We start from the raw sequence: 20,336 nt of genomic DNA, 5'->3' as shown, positions 1-20,336 counted from the left end.
GAGTTGTAGTGTTATTCTTTGAGCCTTTAGGAAACAGGCTGAAACAAAAGAAGCTGCCTAAGCCATCCCTCCCACACTAAAGTAGGATCACTCAAGCCTGGAATAAAAACCATTGTTATTATATCTGAGCAAGCCTCTCTGTGCACCAGGTACTGAAGATCCTCAACCCCAGTGGCAGTACTGAGGAGCTGGGAGTGTTTCTCCTTTGTCAGGCTGGGCCCTAAGCTTGTGCTCACACAGAACATCTCTCCCTGTGTCTCACCCCATGCTTGCACAGTGCTGAGAGCCTGGCAGAGGCTTGGCAGGCAGGGGACAGAGTGCTCCACAAATTGCAAACCATGCCCAGTGCTGCCTGCACAGACTGCTGCCATCTGACTGCAGCAACAAGGTCAGGGCAAGAGCTGGGATGGAAGAGCTCAGAACAACATCCCTGATGAGCTAGAAAAGCCTGGGAGCAGCTTGAAGCTGTTATTGGCAGGGATGAGGAGGTAGCAATGGACTTTAAATCTGCCTTTCCTCTGTAACCCATGTAAGCTGTTTTTCTTGGTGCCTAATTGCTTACAAACTGTGAAAGGACACAACGGCTGGGGTTTTATCACAGCATTTGCTCCCAGCAAACAGGCACGATTATTTTTTGCATCCTTGCTGGAAAGAACAGAGCAGACTGTACTCCAGGACTTTGTCACCTCAGGACATATGATCACCATTCCTGTGTGTCACACTCAGGCTTACGCCAGCCTGTTAGCAGAGCTGGAATAGTAAAGGCAGCGAGAGACGAACTGCATTTCCACAACCCTCCAGCTGTCAAGAGGAGCAGAGAGTGACAGAAATAAGCTGCGCAGGGGAGACAGGCCAAACCAGAAATAATCCATCATGTGCCACAGTTCCCAGATTCCTCAGGATCCTTTCCGAGGAATCTGATGTCAGGCATTGAGCATGTCAGCACGACTTGCACTTTGGTGATTTTCCATCTGTGGCTGCTGTTTCTGATATTACACACGGGGTTACCACTGACACAGAACACTTTGGGAACAGCTGGAGGAGCAGTGGCCAACCCTCCTTTGCATACTGAGAGTTTTGCACAGCCAAAACCCACAAGACACATTCTGCAAGGCTGGGAATGTCTCACAGAGGCAAGGACAGCAGCTGCACTGGGGTCTCACTGCTCTCGTGTGGTTGGCACTGGGTTGAACATGCAGTGATTGCAGGCTTAGCCCCTCCTGGCTGACTTCCAGAGAGATCTGAAGTCACAGAGAAGACCCCAGAGCCCCCCAGTGCTGGCTGTGTGACATAGTGCATGAGGAGTGGTACTCGAGGCAGCTGTGGCTCCATAGCCACACAACCATCTTGAGACAGAGCAAGGTATTAATGAGTGGAGCCAAACAGCCAGAGAGAGGCAGATTTGTAGTTCTTAGTCCAAGTGAAACATCTGGGCCATTTTTGAGGAGAGAGTAGCTCGGAGTTTTCAATATCTGGTTTGACCAGCAAAACAGACCTCAGAGAAAGCAAGAGCAAAAGAGAACAAGGATTTTACAAAAACTTCTCCCCACTTTACCTGTTACAATTTTTTAGATAGTCACTTAAGAAGGGGCACCCGCTATTTCTACCTTTCTCCACCCTAGAAGATCCCTTTGTTAAAAATTTTTGGAAGCAACCAAAGTCCAAAACCCACACGGGTTCCTCCACCAATAGACAGCACAGACAACATTTCTGTTCTGCCCCAAAACTGGCCATCAGTCTTGTCCTGCTCATTCTCTCGAAGGCAGATGCCAAATTCCTGCAGATCTTCCATGGACCACACTCTGCTGCGAGCCAGTCATGGAGAGGGAGCAGGAATCCAGAGCATGGCTCTGCCCTGGAGACACAGCAAAACAGTGCCACAGAAACTGAAGTCTGGGTCACCCTGACTGCACAGCACACTTTTCACCATCATTCCTCCATTCCCTATTCATCACGATTCCTATCTATTCACAACCATGTGAGGCATTTAAACAAGAGTGAGGAGAAAACGATCCGTGCAAAGAAGGCAGTAAAAAAAGAGGTTAATTGGCATAATTAGGATTATTTTGGGAAGTAGAATGCCCTCAGGAAAAAAGAGTACTTATGACTAGGTAGTTTCAGCTCATTTCTCTTTATTATGGGGCTACAGCACCACAAGCATGAGACAGTATGGAAAGAAGCAACTCATGTTCAGAAGTAAAGCACTCAAGGTCAGCTGGATGGACACTGAACAATGGAACAAGAAATTAAAGGGTACTCAAGAAATGCCAACCAACTGAAGAAAACACAGTCACATTTCTCAACCCCATGTCCCAGCAGCAGAACTTTCTGTCCCCTTCTGTCATTTAATCCCAGCTTTTCCCAAGTATCAGAGTGCTTCAAAGGAAACTGTTCACCAGAGTGCACAGAAGCTTCACAGCCCTCCTGTCTCAAATTTAACACCTCCTGAGCTACTGCCATTCATACCATTAAAAGGGTCTTATGAGTGTATTTTAGGCACTAAGTGATCCTTTGCAGCATTCACTGCAACGAGCTCACTGCTTCTCCAGTTCTTGCCTTTATCCAGAGAAGTTTGGTTTTTATTTTAAAATCTTCTTTTTCTGATTTTATATGGTTTTTCTTCCCTTGCCCACTGCCTCAATGATCTTTAATGTTCTTCCATGATGTCATGCTGCCTTATTTGTATGTCTTCTCATTCAGTTGTTGCAACTGAATGGACAGATTCCTGCACAGGATTCTCCTCAAATCTCAGCCCTATCCCTACCCAAGTGCACTCTCTGTTCACACAAAGAGAATTAGGTCATCTGATTGAAAGTGTACACAACAAATGCTGCAGCAACAGATGTTCTAGAACTGTGGGCTGTTCAGTGATGCAGTTTACCATGACCTGGTTTTGAGCCACCATCTATACTGCTGGTGTTCTGAAAAGTAGGAGCTCGACATAAAAAAAGAAAAATCCCACATGTATAGAAAGCTCTGTGGATGGTTCTATGCATGAAGTGCTCATACAGCTGAAGAAGAGAGTCAAAAATGGCATTTGTGCAAAATAAGATGCAGAGCTGCAGCTGCCAGCATTGATTCCAAGCCATGATGTTAACATGAGCCACCTGAGGGTTGGGCAGAGCTTCAGCACACACTGCACTTCAGCAAAACCCACACTTACTTGAGACTGGGGTAGCCAGGTATGGCAATGGGGATCCTCACAGGTTTCTGGAGCTCAGCTCTACCACTGTGCCCTGGTTTTGGCTGGGATAGGGTTAATTTTCTTCACAGCAGCTGGTATGGGGCTGTGTTTTGTATTTGTGTTGAAAACTGTGTGGATAATACAGGGATGTTTTAATTAATGCTGAGCAACATTTGCACACAAGTGAAGTCCTTTCCTGTCTCTCACCCCACTCCACCAGCAAAGTCAGCTGGGGGTACACAGGAATTTGGGACAGCTGACCCCAGATGACCCAAGGGATATCCCACACCACATGGCATCGTGCTCAATGTACAAATCTCGTGGAAGAAAGAGGAAGGAAGGACATTTGGAGTGACGGTACTTGTCCTCCCCAGAGACATCACACCCATGATGGAGCCCTGCTGTCCTGGGCATGGCTGAACACCTGGCTGCCCACAGGAAGTGGTGAACAAATGCCCTGTTTTGCTTTGCTTCTGTGCACAGCTTTTGGGTTACTCTTTAAACCACCTTCATTTCAGCTCATGAGTTTTCTCACTTTTCCAATTCTCTCTCCCATCCCATTCCCCCATCCCTGCTCGATAGCACTGCCATGAGGCACCAGAGCTGGACAGTTAAGCCCTCCACATCTTCACATCTTTATTATTTCATGTACCACAAGCCAGCAGGGATGGTCACAGAAACATAATCTTTTAGTAAAAATAAATAATAACAAGCTATTCTATCTAGAGGGGTTTCTGGAGACAATCCCTTCAGTTCTTAATCAGGAAACAACACCCTCTGAAGTCAACAGCAAAACCTATTGCCACTAATTCCCAGCTCTGGCAAAGGAGCTGAGGTTCATATTTCTAATCAACTCCACAAACAATGTTTGGGTTTTTCAGTGACTCACTTGGACCCCAGAAAGAAGGGAATCCCAGAGGAGAACCCAAGAATGGAGAACCCATAGCATCAGCATCCTTTTTTTTCAAGTAACTTCATCTGACTTGCTTCCATCCAAACCTTTCCCGCTTTCAATAAAACTTTTCACCAGTCCAATTCTAGCTCCAAGTCCTTTCTCTTTCTCTTATGGGGCCCTCTTGAAACTCTTGGACTCACCAGCACTAGGGATTAGACTGTACATGGCTGTCCTAGCACAGAACAGAGAGAACATGATGTAATTTCCATTTTTCTCCCGTTTGTGCTCTTTCAAAGCCCCAAACTACTTATGGTTTCCACGCCACGTATTCTTCTGTCCGTTGCCATGGTGCAGCCACTGGTTTGTCATTAATATTGTGGGTAACTTCAGATCCTTGACCTCAGGGCTTTCAGAGCTTTTCATGGTGTATTTTCCTCTTGATTGAATTGCTCTGCATTCCCAAGCACAGCTAAAACAAAAATAAAACACTGCTGCTTTTGAATGGTGAAAATTCATTTCACAAAGACAGGCTAGCAAAGGCTGGAAACCCATTGAAGAACTGCAGATTAAAAGGAAAACAGCCATTCTCTGCAGACGTAGCAACTGTGGCACAGATTTAAATTTACCTACAGCATCTGAGTCAAGCAATGGTCCCCAGGGTCCACGCTTGAACTCAATATCTGGCGCAGTTCTGACCCTAATAATATGCCACCCCACTGGACAGAACCTCAAATCACTCCTTAACTTCTCATCCGTGAAGTTTCACAACAGTTTGAACAAGTGCAGAGCTACTTGTTCCCAGATCACAAATGGAAAGACTGAGGTAGGGAAACAGAAAGCTGAATGAAGGTGTAGCTCATGACTTCCTGAGCATCTGCCCTGCCTTGATCTCAGTTCTTGCCTTGGGGCAATTTGCACACCCAGGGGTTCCTCACTCCCAGGGCAGCCCTGTGCAAATGATTTTGTGCCTGTGAATTTTACCCAATGGGATTATTATTTAGACAGAAACTGGTAAGTCAAGTGCTGTCTGTCATTCTCTATATTCAAGCCTTGAATTTACTGAGAGCAGAATTTCATCTCAAGGATTCTTTAATGCTAGTGATAATTCTCACTTCAGAAAGTGGTCCTTCGCTAAAGCCTCTGAGAAATCAGCAAATTTATATACACGAGACTGAGTCTGTAGAATCCCTGATCAACAGAAGTATGATGACTTCTTTTTTTCCAGTTTGAGGAAAATAGCCATTACCATGAAAAATGTATTAATTGTCATATGAACAGGAAATTGCCAAAGCTAAACTATTCTTCAAGTGAAGAGTTTTTAAAAACTGCATGTAATGAAAGATGGTGCTTTCACACCAGCTCTTTCTGTTCAATGGGATCCCAGAAACATGGATTTGCATTTAAAAGGCTAAGCCATCACATTTCAGTCGGTCCAACCCTCCTGCCCAGCCTGGCTGTAGTTTGTTTGGTGAGGGGCCCTTCAGGATATAAAAACCCAAAGGAACAGCAGCATTAGCATTTTCCTTTTTTTCCTGGGGCTATTATTTATTTAAAGGGAAAAGTGCATGTATTACCTGCTTGGGGAAAATGCTTCTGAAGATGCAAAAAACCCATACAGGCAAGGCAATACTGCACACACCAGGCAGGCAGTTTAAAGCACTTTAGAATGCCAAATAACAGGACTGGGAATGACACTAGGCACTTGATCATATCAGAATCCATGCAAACACCTGTCAGGAAAGATAAAGAGCAGCAAGTGGACAGTAAGACACAAAGCCTGAGGGATTTCTGGAAATGCTGAGGGAGAGAAGAACAATCAAAGGAGAGAAGGAACAGCAACAGGAAGTTATATCCATTCTCCTCAGACTTGGGGTCTGGTTGAGCTCATGTTGCCATTGAAGTAATTTTAGGACCACTCTGCCCTCAAGAGTATCTCCCCTAGTCTCCTTCCAGGGCAGGACAGCTCTGTCCTGGACACAGAGCAAAGCCACATCACAAGTGCTTAGGGACAAAACCCTCCCTGCCACCGACACGTCCCTCTTGCCAGAGGCTGGGAGCAGAGCCAATCCCACAACTTCTTCCCAGCAGAATAAGGACTCCCTTTAGGATTTGCTCAGTCAAGAGGACACTCCAGCTGGCTTCACTCCCTGCAAAGCCTGCACTCCTGTGTATCCATCCTGCCAGGCCAGCTACAGCAGAGCCACTCTTTCACTCTTGCAGTGAGGGTGAGTTGGCTGTGAGATCCCCCAGGCAGCCCACTTGAAAGCCTTTCATTGGGCAGGCCAGTCACATTCTGATTTAGACAAAAACGCTGCCTGACAAACAGCCTTAGTTCCTCAGATCCACGGCTGGAATAAGGGGGGGGAAAAAAAATAAAAGGAAAAAGAAAAAATGTGAAAAGGGAAAAAAAAAAAAAGACCGTGAGATCCCAGATCTCCTCAGGGAAAAGTGCCTCTGTGTGCGTCACTGTGTCTGTACCTGACATTTATTCTTATAAAAGCCATTAAAAAAAGTTTTTATTTAAAAAAAATATGTTGAGGCTTTAAAGTAGCATGGTAGAAATTATGAGAAATGCCAGATATCCCTTCCTGGGTTAAATCCTGTGAGATGCTGAACACTGTCACCTCCTTATGAATAAGGCAATTTAAACCCCAGGATCACAATTTAGTTTTTCTCATATTATCAGCCTCATGCTCACATTCAAGATGCTCACTTTGGATTCAGGTACCAGCCTACTGCTTCCCAATATCAGAGGTGGTTTTTTCGGCTTGTGGGGATTTTTTAACACATTTATGCATAAAATAATGTTGTAAGAGGAATCTCTGTCTATGTATTGCAAAAAGCCACATCTTTTCCCACACAGTGAACCACAAAGGATTAGCCTAATGAATTCCGCTATAAATTAGATTCAAAGCATCTTACTACAGCTAGGAAGAGAAAAATGCAGAGTACCTGCTGAAATAGAGCTGCCTGGCCTTTTCTAGGCTCAAACCCATCCATCCATCCATCCATCCATCCATCCATCCATCCCAGAGCAGAACCAGTCTTACCATGAAGCACATAGGAACCGAAGAAAATAAGAATTTAACACTCATTTTATTTCCATATTGTATACTTTGCCACCCTCTCTGCTCCAGTGGGGTCAGAATTCAGCATGGACATAGAACTGTACCTCCTTATCACAGAGAAAGGAGATTAAAGAGTCTCAAAAAATAATTTTGCAGTTGAGAGCATTTCATTAGACAAGATTTCTCCCACATGGAGATCATGATGCTGGAATGGAAATAGCTTAGCCCATTTTATAAATTGGCATGAATCAAGGTAAACAGCAGGCGTTAAACAGGCTCCAGTCGTGCTGTTTGCATGCTTCACTTACTGGATGATGATATAATTTCATCACTGTTGATTAACTAATTTTGTTAGCATCTAGAGTAGTCATCTATCAGGGCCTTGAGGTCTCCAATTATTTCTCTGCCAAAGTTATGACCTACTTATACATCATCCAATTACCTAACAGCGACAATAAAAATCACACCTGGTAGTTAAACTGCAACAGTGAAAGCCAGGAAATAGAAATTTTGCCCCAGCTCTGTTACTCACTTGCTGTTTGTGGCCAACTCAGGCCACAGTTTCTTCATATTCACTCATCTGGGAATTCCTCTTTCAGACAACCAGGATCTCTCTCTGTCATCAAGAGAAAATACATATACCCAACAAAGCAATCCCTCAGTGCCTCCAAGTGAGCTCCCAAATGCAATGGAGAGTCCTACAATCCAACTCTAATGATTCTTTAGCCATTTAATCAGATACAACAAGCTTAATGTACCAGTTGATTCCTGCCTGATGTTCCCCCAAAAGATGCCTGGAACAGCTGCAGTGCATCATCTCTCCTGATGCAGCATCCCATGCATTAAATGCACTGTAGCAGCCACCCAGCTTCGATTCTTAGGTGGAGACAAGACAAGAGGTCATAGCTTTGCTTGGGGCTGGGAAATTTAGCCCAGAGGCCCGAGGAGCTGCAAAAAAACCCATCCTCAGGTCCATTTGTACAGTGAGGGAACCCACAGTGTGCTGCCTTGGGGAATGGGAGAAAAGAGCTCTGCAAAACAGGGACAGTGTGTGTGTCAGCCTCACACAGGCTGTGGCAGATCTGAGGAGTACAAACAGATTTTTGCTCCTTTATGGAAAAAGTGCTGCTCAGCTCTCCATTCTTGTGCTGCTCTCTCATGTGGCACAGCAAGTTTTTGGGGCTTGTTTTCAGCCCTGCAGCCTGGTTAAAAGGAAACACTGTTCCTCCAAAGACGGTATGTGCTCTGGGCAGCTGAGCTGAAAGCAGAGCTCCGTGCTGGAGCTGGAACAAGGTGAATCCTTTACACCGTGGCACCTACTCACATATAATGTGCAAGCATGAAAAATGAAACCAGCTGAGTTCTGCACAAAGCTTTTGTGTGCATCTGTGTCTGATGTGCTCCGTGAATCCTTTGTCACAGCTCAAAGTGCTGTCCCCCTTCCCTTCCCTCGACTGTGTTTTATGGTTTTATTCTAATTTTACAACCAGTCTGTGACAGCTGGTCACACAGTGTGTCTGGGTTGAATAAAGCCCAGGGACCCTTTGCCAAACTTCTACGCAATGTGCTGAGCTTAATGAAATGTGTCAGCTCCTCTGTGAATCGTGCATTCATGGAACTGAATGAATCCGGGTTTTCAAGGAAAACTTGAGGGATACATAACTGTGCAAGCATATCCAGGGGGGTGGAGAGAGGAGAGAAATCCCAGAGAAACACTTAGCAGCTCCACTAATAGCCAAATTGATCCTGATAGCTGGAATTTAATCAACCTGTTTGAGTAAAGATTTAAGAGTATCAGCTGAGGCCTCAGGGGAACAAGTACGGTTCAGTGGCTGAGTTAAAATGCTGGGTCCCAGTGGTCTGGGTTATAGTGCAGCTCTGCCATTCACATCCAGCACAGTCCCAAGAAAGTCACACAGTTTTGGGGCCTTTCTCTCCCATTTATATAACAGGAACAAAAGTGTTTCCTTCTGGCACAGGTTGCTTCTCTGATCTGTTGAGGTTTTCTGCCCAGCAGGACACTGACCACTTCTCACACACAACAGTGTCTGGTTGGTACTTGAAGCTATTTTCATATTTGGGAGAGAATAGACATCTGAGAGGTGCAAGTTACACAAAGCAAAGTGCATAATGCAAGCTGGGTTGTACTCTGCTGAACACGAAAAATGCTAATTTTGAAAGAAAAAGAGGTCTTCAAAAGGTTGAAGATTTTCCTGCATCATGTCAATCTGTATAAGTCGTGGTGCCATTGCATTTTTTATCCTTGTAGTTTCTTGCTAGAAATCAATCTGTCAGTAAACAAATTAATGGCTTTATCCTCCATTGGAAGGAAAAGGAAATGGAAGTGCTCAGCATCCCTGAAAATCATGCGTGGTCTGGGAATTTTTCTGACCTAAAAGATTCACAGGGGAAAGAGGTAAATTGTCACTGTTACCTGCTGTAAAAGAGTTGCTCTGCTTTCCTTTTCCTAAGTGTTTTCAGTGACTTGCCAGCTAAACTGCCCCAAAACCAGACCTAGCTGTGTCACACTGAACACTCTGCTACCAAGTGTGGAAATCTGTAAGAAGGCACCTGATGTCCATGGCTGGGCCCTGCTGCAGGTTGCTGTCAAAATCAGTCTGACATTTCTGGATCCAACAAGAAGTTATCTGACCTTGACACGTCAAGGAAAACAGCAAACACACTTGCATAAACATTGTAAAACAGGAGGACAGATGTCAAAATGTGGATGTCCTTTGGGATAGAGTTAAAAGTCAAAGAATCCTGGATGTGTTAGCACTGCTTTCAAAGCTTTTCAACTCTCACCAGCAGCTTTTACCTTAGAAATGCTTTACTAAAGAATTAAGCCTTAAAATATCCTTTTAGATATTCTATTTTACATTAAGGGAAACAGAAGATTAAATGACTCCTGCAAACTTTACACTTGTGCTGGAATCAGATATAACCCCCAGCTATCTTTGCTCCACTCGTTGGCTTTAGCCCAAGGCCATATTTTTTCACCTCTTAAAACAAGTCCTGCAGACATGTGCTCAAGAAGAGAAACTTCCTCTGCAACCAAGAGTCCTCTGGCTGTAAACACAGCTCTGAACTCTGCCAACCTGCCATGTGCACTAACAATGAAAAAAAAAATACAAATCCACAGACATTTGAGAAGACACTTCCAAAAGTGACCCATCTCCCACCGCTCTGTCTCCAGCCACCTTCTTTTTGCACCTGAACCAACCACACCATCCTCCTTGTCCCTGAACTCTCCTTCTCCTTCCACATCTGTTGCCTGCAAATCTTCCTGTCACCACCTCCTTTTTTAAATGCCAAGATCTGGATTGCATCCCCATTCCTTCAGGCCTTGATCACTGCTGGCCATGGGGAACAGCAAACTCCACTTCTTCCCTGGAGCCTCCCCAGTTGCCCACGGCGCTGACCCTACCAGGTGCAGTGGGTCATTTTCCACCTCCTCACCCTACATGGAAGGGTGATGAGGGCCAGTCAGTCCCACCCTGACCACAGCCTTGTGGATTCAGCTGCATCAGGAATATGAGATCCCACAAATAACAGGATGGAGACTGATACAGTGCTGGTGGGATCCAGACCAGCCCCCACAGACCCCTGATTTCACCAGTGAGGCTTTGATACAACACAAACCTTGCCTGCAATGTCTTACCTATATCCCATTGGTTCTGGGATCCAGTTCAAAATAATCCTGGTGGATTTTCTACTCCTCTCTCTTTCATTGCTCCCTCTATACCCAAATGGTCTTCATCATGACACAAATGCACAGCTGGTGCAAGACCTTTCCATCGTGCAGAAAGCCACAGGGTTTTCCTCTTCTCCTCTGCAAATGAGTTTGTGAATACTCAAATCTGTTCCAAGTATTTTTAACAAAAGCTTTATGAAATTACCAGCATCTATTCTTACTATCCTGCACATCATTCTGGAAATGGTTTGGGGGTGAGACTGATTCTAGGCCATGGCAGTGTGCTCTGTGTTGAGCCTAACCAAAGCAGGGTTTACCCAAGAGGAAGGATTAATTCAAGGGTCCTGTGTCTCAGATATAGCAATACTTTTAATTCACATGTTTGTAGGCAAGCCAACCTGTTCAATTCTAATGACCTGTGCAAGAAATACATTTTTCAAATAAATTCTCAGTAGGATACTTTTCTTTAGCATCTCTGGCAAGACGGGACTGAGGTGATTTAGTTCTGAATCTTACAACTTGCTCTGGAAGTGTCCTTAATGATAGTTGGGTTCTGAGTTTGTAGAAGTGTTTTTAATTACTAAGGAAAAAAAAAATTAAGCCAAAGCTTAGCCAGCTGCCAGAGCTTCCAGAGGACTGACTATATTCACAAATCTTGTAATCTTTTTATGTTCATTATGAGGATACTACAAAAAAAAGGGCAATCAGATCTTGGCCAACAAATTAAATGCTTATTCAAAGATTAATTCACATCATCTGTACTCCATTAGATGTTCTCTTCTGCCAGGGAATATAATGCAATATTTTCAGGGGGAATAGTTGCTGCTGTTGCCAAGAGCTTGCAGTTTGCTGGCTCTTTCTGCACTGACATGAGAGTCACTGGGCTATGGGCACAGCTAGAGCATATAGTGGAGCAATATTCAGTGTGAAACATATGGAGCAAATCTGCTTCATTCTGGTGTTAAAAGGTACTGATTATGACCCTGAGAAGCAGCCAAGTGACAAGGGGGAAGCAAACCCGTAAGCCAATAAAAGTTTATCTTTCGTTGTATCATGAATTGAACAATTTGTCGCAGCTGGGTTTGGGCTCCCCCTCCCCCAGTTATAAACACATCAAGATTTCATTTGAAAATCACAATATGTGGCTGAGGGGAGTGTGACTTAATTTCAGTGCATCTAACCTGGAACATCCTAAGAGGGCAAACCTTCCAAGAATAAATGCACTGTACTGTTAAGGGCAGATTCCCTGAATAATAATTAAAGAAACAGCTTTCCTAATCAATTTGTGATTCCTCTCAGAACACACAGAGCCAGAATGCAGTTCTACTATCCTGCCTATTTATACATTTGCTAGACATGAAGATTTTACCTTTTGTTTCCAACAGCAAAGGCCAGCTGTGCAGTGCTTACAGCTGGGTAGATCTTAGATGGGTTCATGTACCACAGTGAAATTCATGAGAGCCACTATGCAGTGCAGAATTGCCTGAGTTAGCCCATAGGAAATCATAAATACTTAATTTTTGTCCCTTAGGGAGCTGTTACTACTGGATTTAAAGAGCTACAAGGACAATTACACAAAGCATAGGTGTTGTTTGCACCTTTTACTGGGTTTAGTTCCTGATCCCTTTTCTGGGCAAACCTTCTAGAGCCACCATAGCAATAATTATCCCACAGTAATCCTTAATTATCACAAAAAGACAGTTTTCTTTTCATGATTTTTTTGTTTTTCATCCAGGGTTCCTAATACAGTAAGCACAAAAAGCTCAGAGAGGTAATACTTTTGAGTCAGAGCTGGCATCTAAATGACAAAGATGGCACTGCAAAAGCAAACACAGAGAGCACATGCAGATAATTCCAGCCACTCAATTCATCTTGAGAATTTAACTGATAATATGGAGGCTGACTCATTCTGCACCTCTGATTTAGGTAGGCAGTTCTTGCTTGTGGAACACTTCGTTCTTTCCAGATGTTCTATTGCATCCGTGTGGTTGAAAAAGATGAATTTACAGCTATCACAGAAATTGCCTGCAGTTATTTTTTATTTTTATTCTGCAGTATTTACAACAAACAAATCACCATGAAATCAAGATGCCACAGTGCCACATAATGCATCCCCTCATTTGATTTGTCTCAGGTTCAAATCAAAAACAAATTATGTCCTTCTATTGACTTCCCTGGGTACTGGAAAGGACCCTGCTTGCATTTGGCTCTCTGTGCAAGCCAGATGTTAAGAGGCCATTTCAAATGGCCTAAGAGCAGAACTAAGTAACTAAGGAGGTTGTTTTTTCCTCTAAAAGCTATACAACATTTGGGGTACCTAGCCAGGCTTTTGGATACAAAAGTGAATTTAATTCCCAAAACAATTTTGTGTGAAGGGTTACTTTCTCCTGGATCCATGAAGAATTAATCTCTGCTCCCCACTATAATGCACACTGCCTCTTTCTCCCACTAGCCTCTCAGAAGTAAGGTAAATGCAACTGCTCTGTTTAATGAGCTGCTATTATTCTTATTATGATGCCCAATAAAAATTAGGATTTATTTTCCTGAACTCTTTCCTTCAGGAAATGTCAGCCAAACATAACCCTGCAAAAGCAAACACCATGTTTGCCTTGGCTTCTTGGCTGTGCCATGTTCCCAGAACGAGGGCAGAACAAAATATTGGTGCCTAGGCACACTGCCTGGCTCGCAGCTTGGGCTCTGTCTAAAGCTGATTTGCAGGTACTGGAAGCCAAACCTTATTCTGGGCTTTGCCAAGTCTGGTGCTTTTCCTCCACTTTCCCAAGCCCACAGTAGCCACATTAATATATGTATTTGAGAGAAGTTTGAGTGCATTTAAGGTGTTATGCAAATATCCTCTCTTTTGTCCTACTGCAATACCTCTGTTGAATAGCATCTTGTAAAGGTTTTACAGACGCCAACGTTTTTGGATTAATTACCAAGCAAGAGCCAACTATTTTCCTGTGTTACTGTACATTAATATAACAAATTAGCAGAGTCTAGATGTCAAGGAGCACCAAAAATAGGGTATCATGCCAGGTTTCTGCAAAACAATCTGAACACCCTGCTCTCTGGTTTTGGCCCATGTACTGTTAGAAAGAGGACACCCTTATTTCTTCAAGTTTCCCTGATGGAATAGTTTCATACTGTAAATCACTCCAACTGAAATTGTGATTTTATTTTCTGCATTAAAAATTCCAGAACATGATTCATCCTCTTGTCACTGTATTTTGACACGAATACAACTCCTCCACAATCAGTGGAGCCAGACCAAACCAGGGTGCTAAAACAGGATTTTAGGCAACTCGTTTTCTAAGTCCATCTCAAAGCAGTTTCTACTTTCACTAAGATGACAAGGTTGAACTACAGAATTATTCCATTCCATGGAGTTTATTATCAAAAATCTCACAATCCAAGTGTGGATTCCCTGAGACTGAACTAAACCCACACACAAACCTAAGCTAACCACAGACAGGGCATGAAGGTTGGCCATTCTCCCTCTCCAAGATCTTCAGCTGTGAGTGTAGCCTGAAAATAAGGATGAGTTTAAGAACTGTGTCCCCAAGCAGTTTTCTCAAGGGACAAGAAAACTTTAGGATTTGATCTTCAGATAAATAAATTTGGCTCAGTTTTCAGTCATATCTGTCAAAACTACCCATTCCTACAAATGCAGGAGCTGTCAAAATAAGGACACAGTTGCTATTTTCATGACACACAAGCATAACCTGCTAATCCCTCTGTTGGTTGGAATAGCTAAGTAAATATGGATGTGATAGCAAATAATTTCACACCCTTTTCCAAGGAACTCTGTTGTTTCTCAGCCCCATTATTCTCTGCTCTATGGTTTATCATTAGAGTCCTTCCTCCAAGGTGGTGTCTGCAGAATTTTTCATTAATTTACGTTGCCTTCACAGATGCTGAGATCCAGAGTTCCCTGAAAGCCACATGAACTTGAGCACTTCAAACAATCATAATCAGGTCCAGGTGCCAAACTCTTACTTAGTGCTTTCTGAGTGTTTGTCCTGACATCTCTCTACATTTCAGTGTTGAACCCGAAAACTTTCAGCAGAATTACTCCTTCCTAAGGAGAAATCTCCAGTGTTGTGATATCAGACTGCATTTACCATATGCCACATTCAAATGCAGATGTGTTTTCGTTGGCACAACATTGATCTGAAACATGCTAGACCTTTGGAAGGAAAATTGAGAGAGAGAAAAAGAGAGGGGAAAAACAACCTTGTCCCTCTAATAGTTAGAAGTAACCAGCTTCCAGGATCCTGGCAGATTGGGACCTCTTCTAGGGGAGAGAAAGGGATGCTGAGAACATAAAATGCAGTCCAGCACATGGCAGTGCTGTTTATCATTCATATTCCACTCCTGTATGGCCAGTAAACCCACAGACACTAAAGTTGCACTTTATCAGCATGTTTCTGTTCCTACACATGACCATCATCAAAGGGCTTTGCCAGCAGCTAAAGCAATGAACAAAAAAAACTACCAATAATCCCAGGCTCTGTAGACTTCTCTTAAACAGCTTTGACAGGACTTGTTGAGCAGAAAGAGAGCCCTGAAACTTTCAAGATGAAAGCAGAAATACAAGCAAAACTGTCAAACTTCATTTGAGTTAACACCTTTAATAAATATTGTGACCAGAAATACTTTTCCAGAGAAATGCAGGCATGAGACTAAACACATAACTGAAAGACATTGCTCCTGGACTGTAATCCCAGCTCTGCCACTGATTTGTTCAGTGATTTCATTTGGGGTATTTATCCCCTGGTTACACCACCATCCCTGCTGGCAAATGAAGAAGAAGATATTGAATTTGCTGGGTGAGGCTAAGGCAAGAGGATGTTTTCTGATATCAGTTCCCAAAGCAAGCACCCTACTTGTGTAAAAAAATCAATATGTTACACACATGTTAATTCCCATCTCCATTTTGCTAATGCCAGCAACTCTGCTACTTATTCTAAATGAGAAACTTCGTATTCCTTTTTCCATGGGTGCACAAACTATATTACACCTCATGGGAAGCTGCTTCTAACAAACACCTGTAAATACATCTAATTCTTGATTTGAATCCTTACATTAAAGCAATTCTGCCACCCTAAACCATGACAATGATGGATGAGGCAAGCTCATCAGCTGGCACCTCCTCGTGTTATGCCAAAACCAGCTGTGAGTGCACTGAAACCATGGAAGGGAGGTTCCAGCACTGCTCCCACACACGTGGGTCAGTGTGTCCTCGTGTTCCTGGGCACAGAAATCAGGGGAAAGCAGCCTGAGCCACAGCGAGCTCAGAGCAAGTTTGAGACAAACCAGAGGAGGAAGTTTTCCACACAAAGCAAGCTGTGGAGCTTGTGACCACAGGAGCTCAAAATGGGATTAAGCACTTTCACAGGGTCACAGTCTATTAAAATCTCCAATTCAGAATGGGGCTAACCTGCCAGTCAGTGTTCTGTCAGGGGATAGACCACTGAACACATGCCCTGATCCCTGATCCCTTCCTTCCAGCCTTTGTTACCAGTCATTGTCAGAGAGAATCTCAGTTTAGACAAACCTGTGCTCTCACCCAGTAGCATATCCCTTACATTTTTAGGTAAGCTAGCAAGAATTGCTTTTTGGCAAAAGATTACTCCTTCTGGCACAACACCAGCAAATTGCTTCTAGCACTGTGGCAGCTTTCAGGGAGCCCAGTACCCTGCATGCTGTTTATTTTCCCGTGTTTTTGTCCCCACTGACTTGCTGATGTATTTTATTTAGCACGCGCGTTAGAGGGAGTGGGACACTCGTTCAGTCCTGTGTTTGCTGAATGCTCAAGATGACTGTATGTAAATATTAGACACTAAGGTGAGCTGTCAGAGAGCTCTGTGGAGCAAATACACACAGGGCCAACCTCCAGCCCCCTCGATCCATCACCCCAGGTTAGCTGATATGATAAACAACGTAAATAGAAACGACTTGTTCTGAGCAATAGCTGCTAAACCAATAAACATCCAAAACTTTGGAGAAAAAACACTGCTTTTCCTCATTTATCAAACAAGACTCTGTATCTTTTTTTCTTCTCCCTCTTCTTAAACAAGTTCAGTTTGTAAAGATTGAAGGAAAACAAGACGTTCTTTCAAATCCCTCCTCTGGATCAGACCTCATTGGGTTTTGATGTCAATGGTGCATAGAAGGCTGACCACTGCCAGCTCAAGTATTTGGCAGCAGGGCTGTTACATAATACAATCCTGTCTTTCACAGGAGAGAGATCTCTGTGCTACTCAATGTGCTAAAATTTAACCCACTGCTTTGCTCCATCCAGCCAAAACAACCTTGTACATTTTTCCATAGCACTAAACGATGGCTATTAAAAAAGAAAAAAAAAAAAGGAAAGCGTCTGCTTGAAAAAATAAAATACCCAGGAACACTAAAACCACATATAGGTATTTATTTAAGGAAGTACACATTTCCCTTTCCCCACCTCTGACCAAAATGTGCTCTGAGAAGAGAGATGTTTATCCCAAAAAGCAAGAAGGGTATTTAAAAAACTTGTACACCTACTACAAGAAATATACTAACAAAAATAAAAGAAATGTGTTACTCTCAAACTGTGTCACTGCCTCATGTAAATGTTTGGATTCAGAACTCTGGAAACATAAAATGTTTTCCAAGGCTGTTTACAGTAAGTTTGAGTTTTCAGCTCCCCTGAGTAGGAAGAAAATGTCTAACTTCAACTTTTTTTCCAGAATGGTTTTTTAGCTGTTCCTGTGTACCCTGTGACGCTAACAAAAAACAGTATCAGCTTTGAGTGGTGTAAATCAGGGGCACTTTTAGTCCCATTCGTAGTTTCTGCCAACAAACTGACATGGCAATTTACAGTGCCAGATGCTGACAGGTGATATTCCCACTGAACCCAAGTTTTAAAAAACAAATTATCTTTTCTGAGCCCGAGTCTAAAACAGCCCATATAATATCACCCAGCCATCCCTGGACGAGCACCAATATCTTGTGTTCAGCTCATGAATACCCTCCAGCAACAGTGATATTAGCAAATGTGGGAAAGAGAAATCCCAGTTATGGGACTTACAGAAAGTGGAAGAAAGGCCTTCAGGATTTGCCCCACAGGGAATGAAATGGAAAGAGCCCAGGAGCTTTTCACAGTCAGTTTACAGTCACCAATAAAGATTACCCAATGGGACCCTCTCAGAGACCTGGAGAAATACTTTGGGGATACAAATCCACACTCAAGCACAGAGTTAGGGGGAACTGTGGAGCAGAGCAAAGGGAGGAGATGTGTGCTCAACCCCACACTGAAGACATGGAGAAGAATCTGACCAGCCATTTTTCTACTCCATGGCTAGTTCAAGGCAGACAAAATCCTTCTCTGGGAAACCCTGGTGCCAGCTGCTGGTGGAAGAAGGTTTTAGAGTCATAGGCATTCCTTTACAGAGTGTGGACACTGTAGGCACAGACACCTGACACACAGCATGTGTTGTATAATGTCTATGATTGATTGCATCCCCTGCCCTGGGCTCCTACAACAGCAAAGACTGATCCTGAAGAAGAGAAGATGTCCACTGAGGCAGCTAAGGAAGCTTCAATACATAAGCCTTTCTGACAGGAAAGTCAATACAGGATTTATTATAGTGATTTATATAGTCTGAATTATCCACTGAAGAAGCCTCTCCAACCACTGAGAGCAGAAGCCTTAGAGAAACCACGGAAAGCTGAGTCCCAGGAACTGAGGTCACCTCTGGGACACACCAGCCTGAATGCCCCAGCTCAGAAACTGGAGAAGCAAAGCACCATCTTCCAGTGGAGAGTGGCTAAGCTGACCTGTGTCACTGGAGCATTCCCATTCAGAGACTGTGCTACCATAGTGTCCAGCAAAATCCTCCTCAGCACAACCTGGAGATCATCTCTTGGTGCTCCTCCAAACTCCAGCTGAGCCCATTATGTTTTTAATTGAGCTGTGTGTTTCAGGAGTGGCCATTTGATTGTATGCAGGGAGGAGCACAACAGGGGAGAAAGTACGTGGGAAGCGTTATTTATTTAGCTTTAGGGAAATTTTGTTTACTTAGGAATTTATCTTTTGTTTCTCCCGAATCAGGAATCAATTAGCCCACATTACTCTCTTTGTTTAGATGTTGTGTGTTATGCTTTGCTGGTCGGGAAGTGGCCTAGAGCAATAAACAAACACTTGTTAAGAGCGATTTGGAGCCTGATGGCAAACCTGGGGATGCAAACCAGCCAAACACAGACCGATCAGCCCCAGGCTGGCGAATGGGTACCACATGCACATCCAAACTCCTCAATGCTCCCCTTTCACACACCATGCTCCCTTCCACCGCGGTCCCAAAGGACAGATCCTGCTCGGAGCATGTTCCCGAGGCTGCCAAAGCAGGATTTGGGGAGAGAGCATCCCTGTCAGCTCCAGGAACCGAGCAGCCCCCTGAGCCCCAGCCCTGGCCCTGCCTGCAGCCTGCCCAGCCCCTTGGAGGATGATACAGCACAAACCTGGCTCCCACCAAGGGTTCTTACAGCCAGGGAGCACAGAGGTTTCTCTTGGCTCGCTGGCTGACTTGTGTAACCAGGGTGAGGTGGTGTGGGGAGCACGAAGGACGAGCAGCCGGATCTGCAGCGCTACAGGAGTGGAGGGGAGCTCAGCTGCGCTTTACTGGGTGTGAGAAATATAATTAACAGTTTGGAGTCACCATGGCTGTGCAGGGACAAGAGCTGGGTTATGCAGAAACAGTGGCTACACTGAGAGAGCTGTGAACACCTCTGTGGGAGCCCTGAACCAACAGCCCCTGTGCAGGATCCATTCCTCTTCTACTTCACCCAGAAGCAGCACATCTCTCCCCCATCTCCAACATTTTCCTTTGGTTTAAAGTTCAATTCATCGCACAGACCCCCACTGAGGCACTATCGACATTTTGAATAATCATCATTTCAATGCCATCTTTATGTGATTCCCTGATACTCACCGGCAAGAACCAAATTGCTTTGATTTTTTAGCAAGTAGGCATTTAAGTAGATCGATAGAGAAAGGCAGCACTCATTCAGACAAAGGACTCTGGTCTCTTATGACATGATCATTCTAGAAACCACACTGCCTGCCAGAATTTGCCACATTTCTGCTGAAATCAGAATATTTATTGTCTTTTTATTATCACGAGTTTGCTTCATGATCTCTCTTTGCAATGACAGGTACTGAATTGTAATTTTATGAGTCCCCTGGTGCAAATAATACAGCAGAAACATAATTGCATTGTCATTCATGCTTGGATGTTATTAAACTTCCATCATCAAACAGAGTAAGCCTTTATGACTACACATCTAAATGGGGAACTATTTCAACTGCTCACAACATTTTATCATGCAAACACTACAGGCTACATGCATCACTCAAGGTTAAAGCATGCTGTAGAGTATTCAAAAGCTTTGGTGCCTAAATCACTCAAAATCACTTGATGAAGTATTTTAAATCTCACGAAAATCTAACCTCCCTCA

General features: G+C 43.7%; 1 long non-coding RNA gene across 1 annotated transcript; it reads right to left on the bottom strand.

The window, feature by feature from the left end:
• Window positions 1–3,805: 3,805 nt before the first annotated feature.
• LOC146431673 (uncharacterized) lies at window positions 3,806–7,766 on the bottom strand. Its single transcript, XR_014854633.1, has 3 exons — window positions 7,680–7,766; window positions 5,654–5,809; window positions 3,806–4,548 (listed from the first exon to the last, which is right to left on the bottom strand). It is a non-coding gene; the product is annotated as an uncharacterized LOC146431673 (long non-coding RNA).
• Window positions 7,767–20,336: the final 12,570 nt, after the last annotated feature.

Source organism: Lichenostomus cassidix, chromosome 12 (genome assembly GCF_008360975.1).
Source record: "Lichenostomus cassidix isolate B80296 chromosome 12, HeHo_3.0, whole genome shotgun sequence".
Classification (NCBI taxonomy): Eukaryota; Metazoa; Chordata; class Aves; order Passeriformes; family Meliphagidae; genus Lichenostomus; species Lichenostomus cassidix.
Note: the sequence above shows the minus strand (reverse complement) of the source record. Positions and strands in the feature narration are given on the sequence as shown.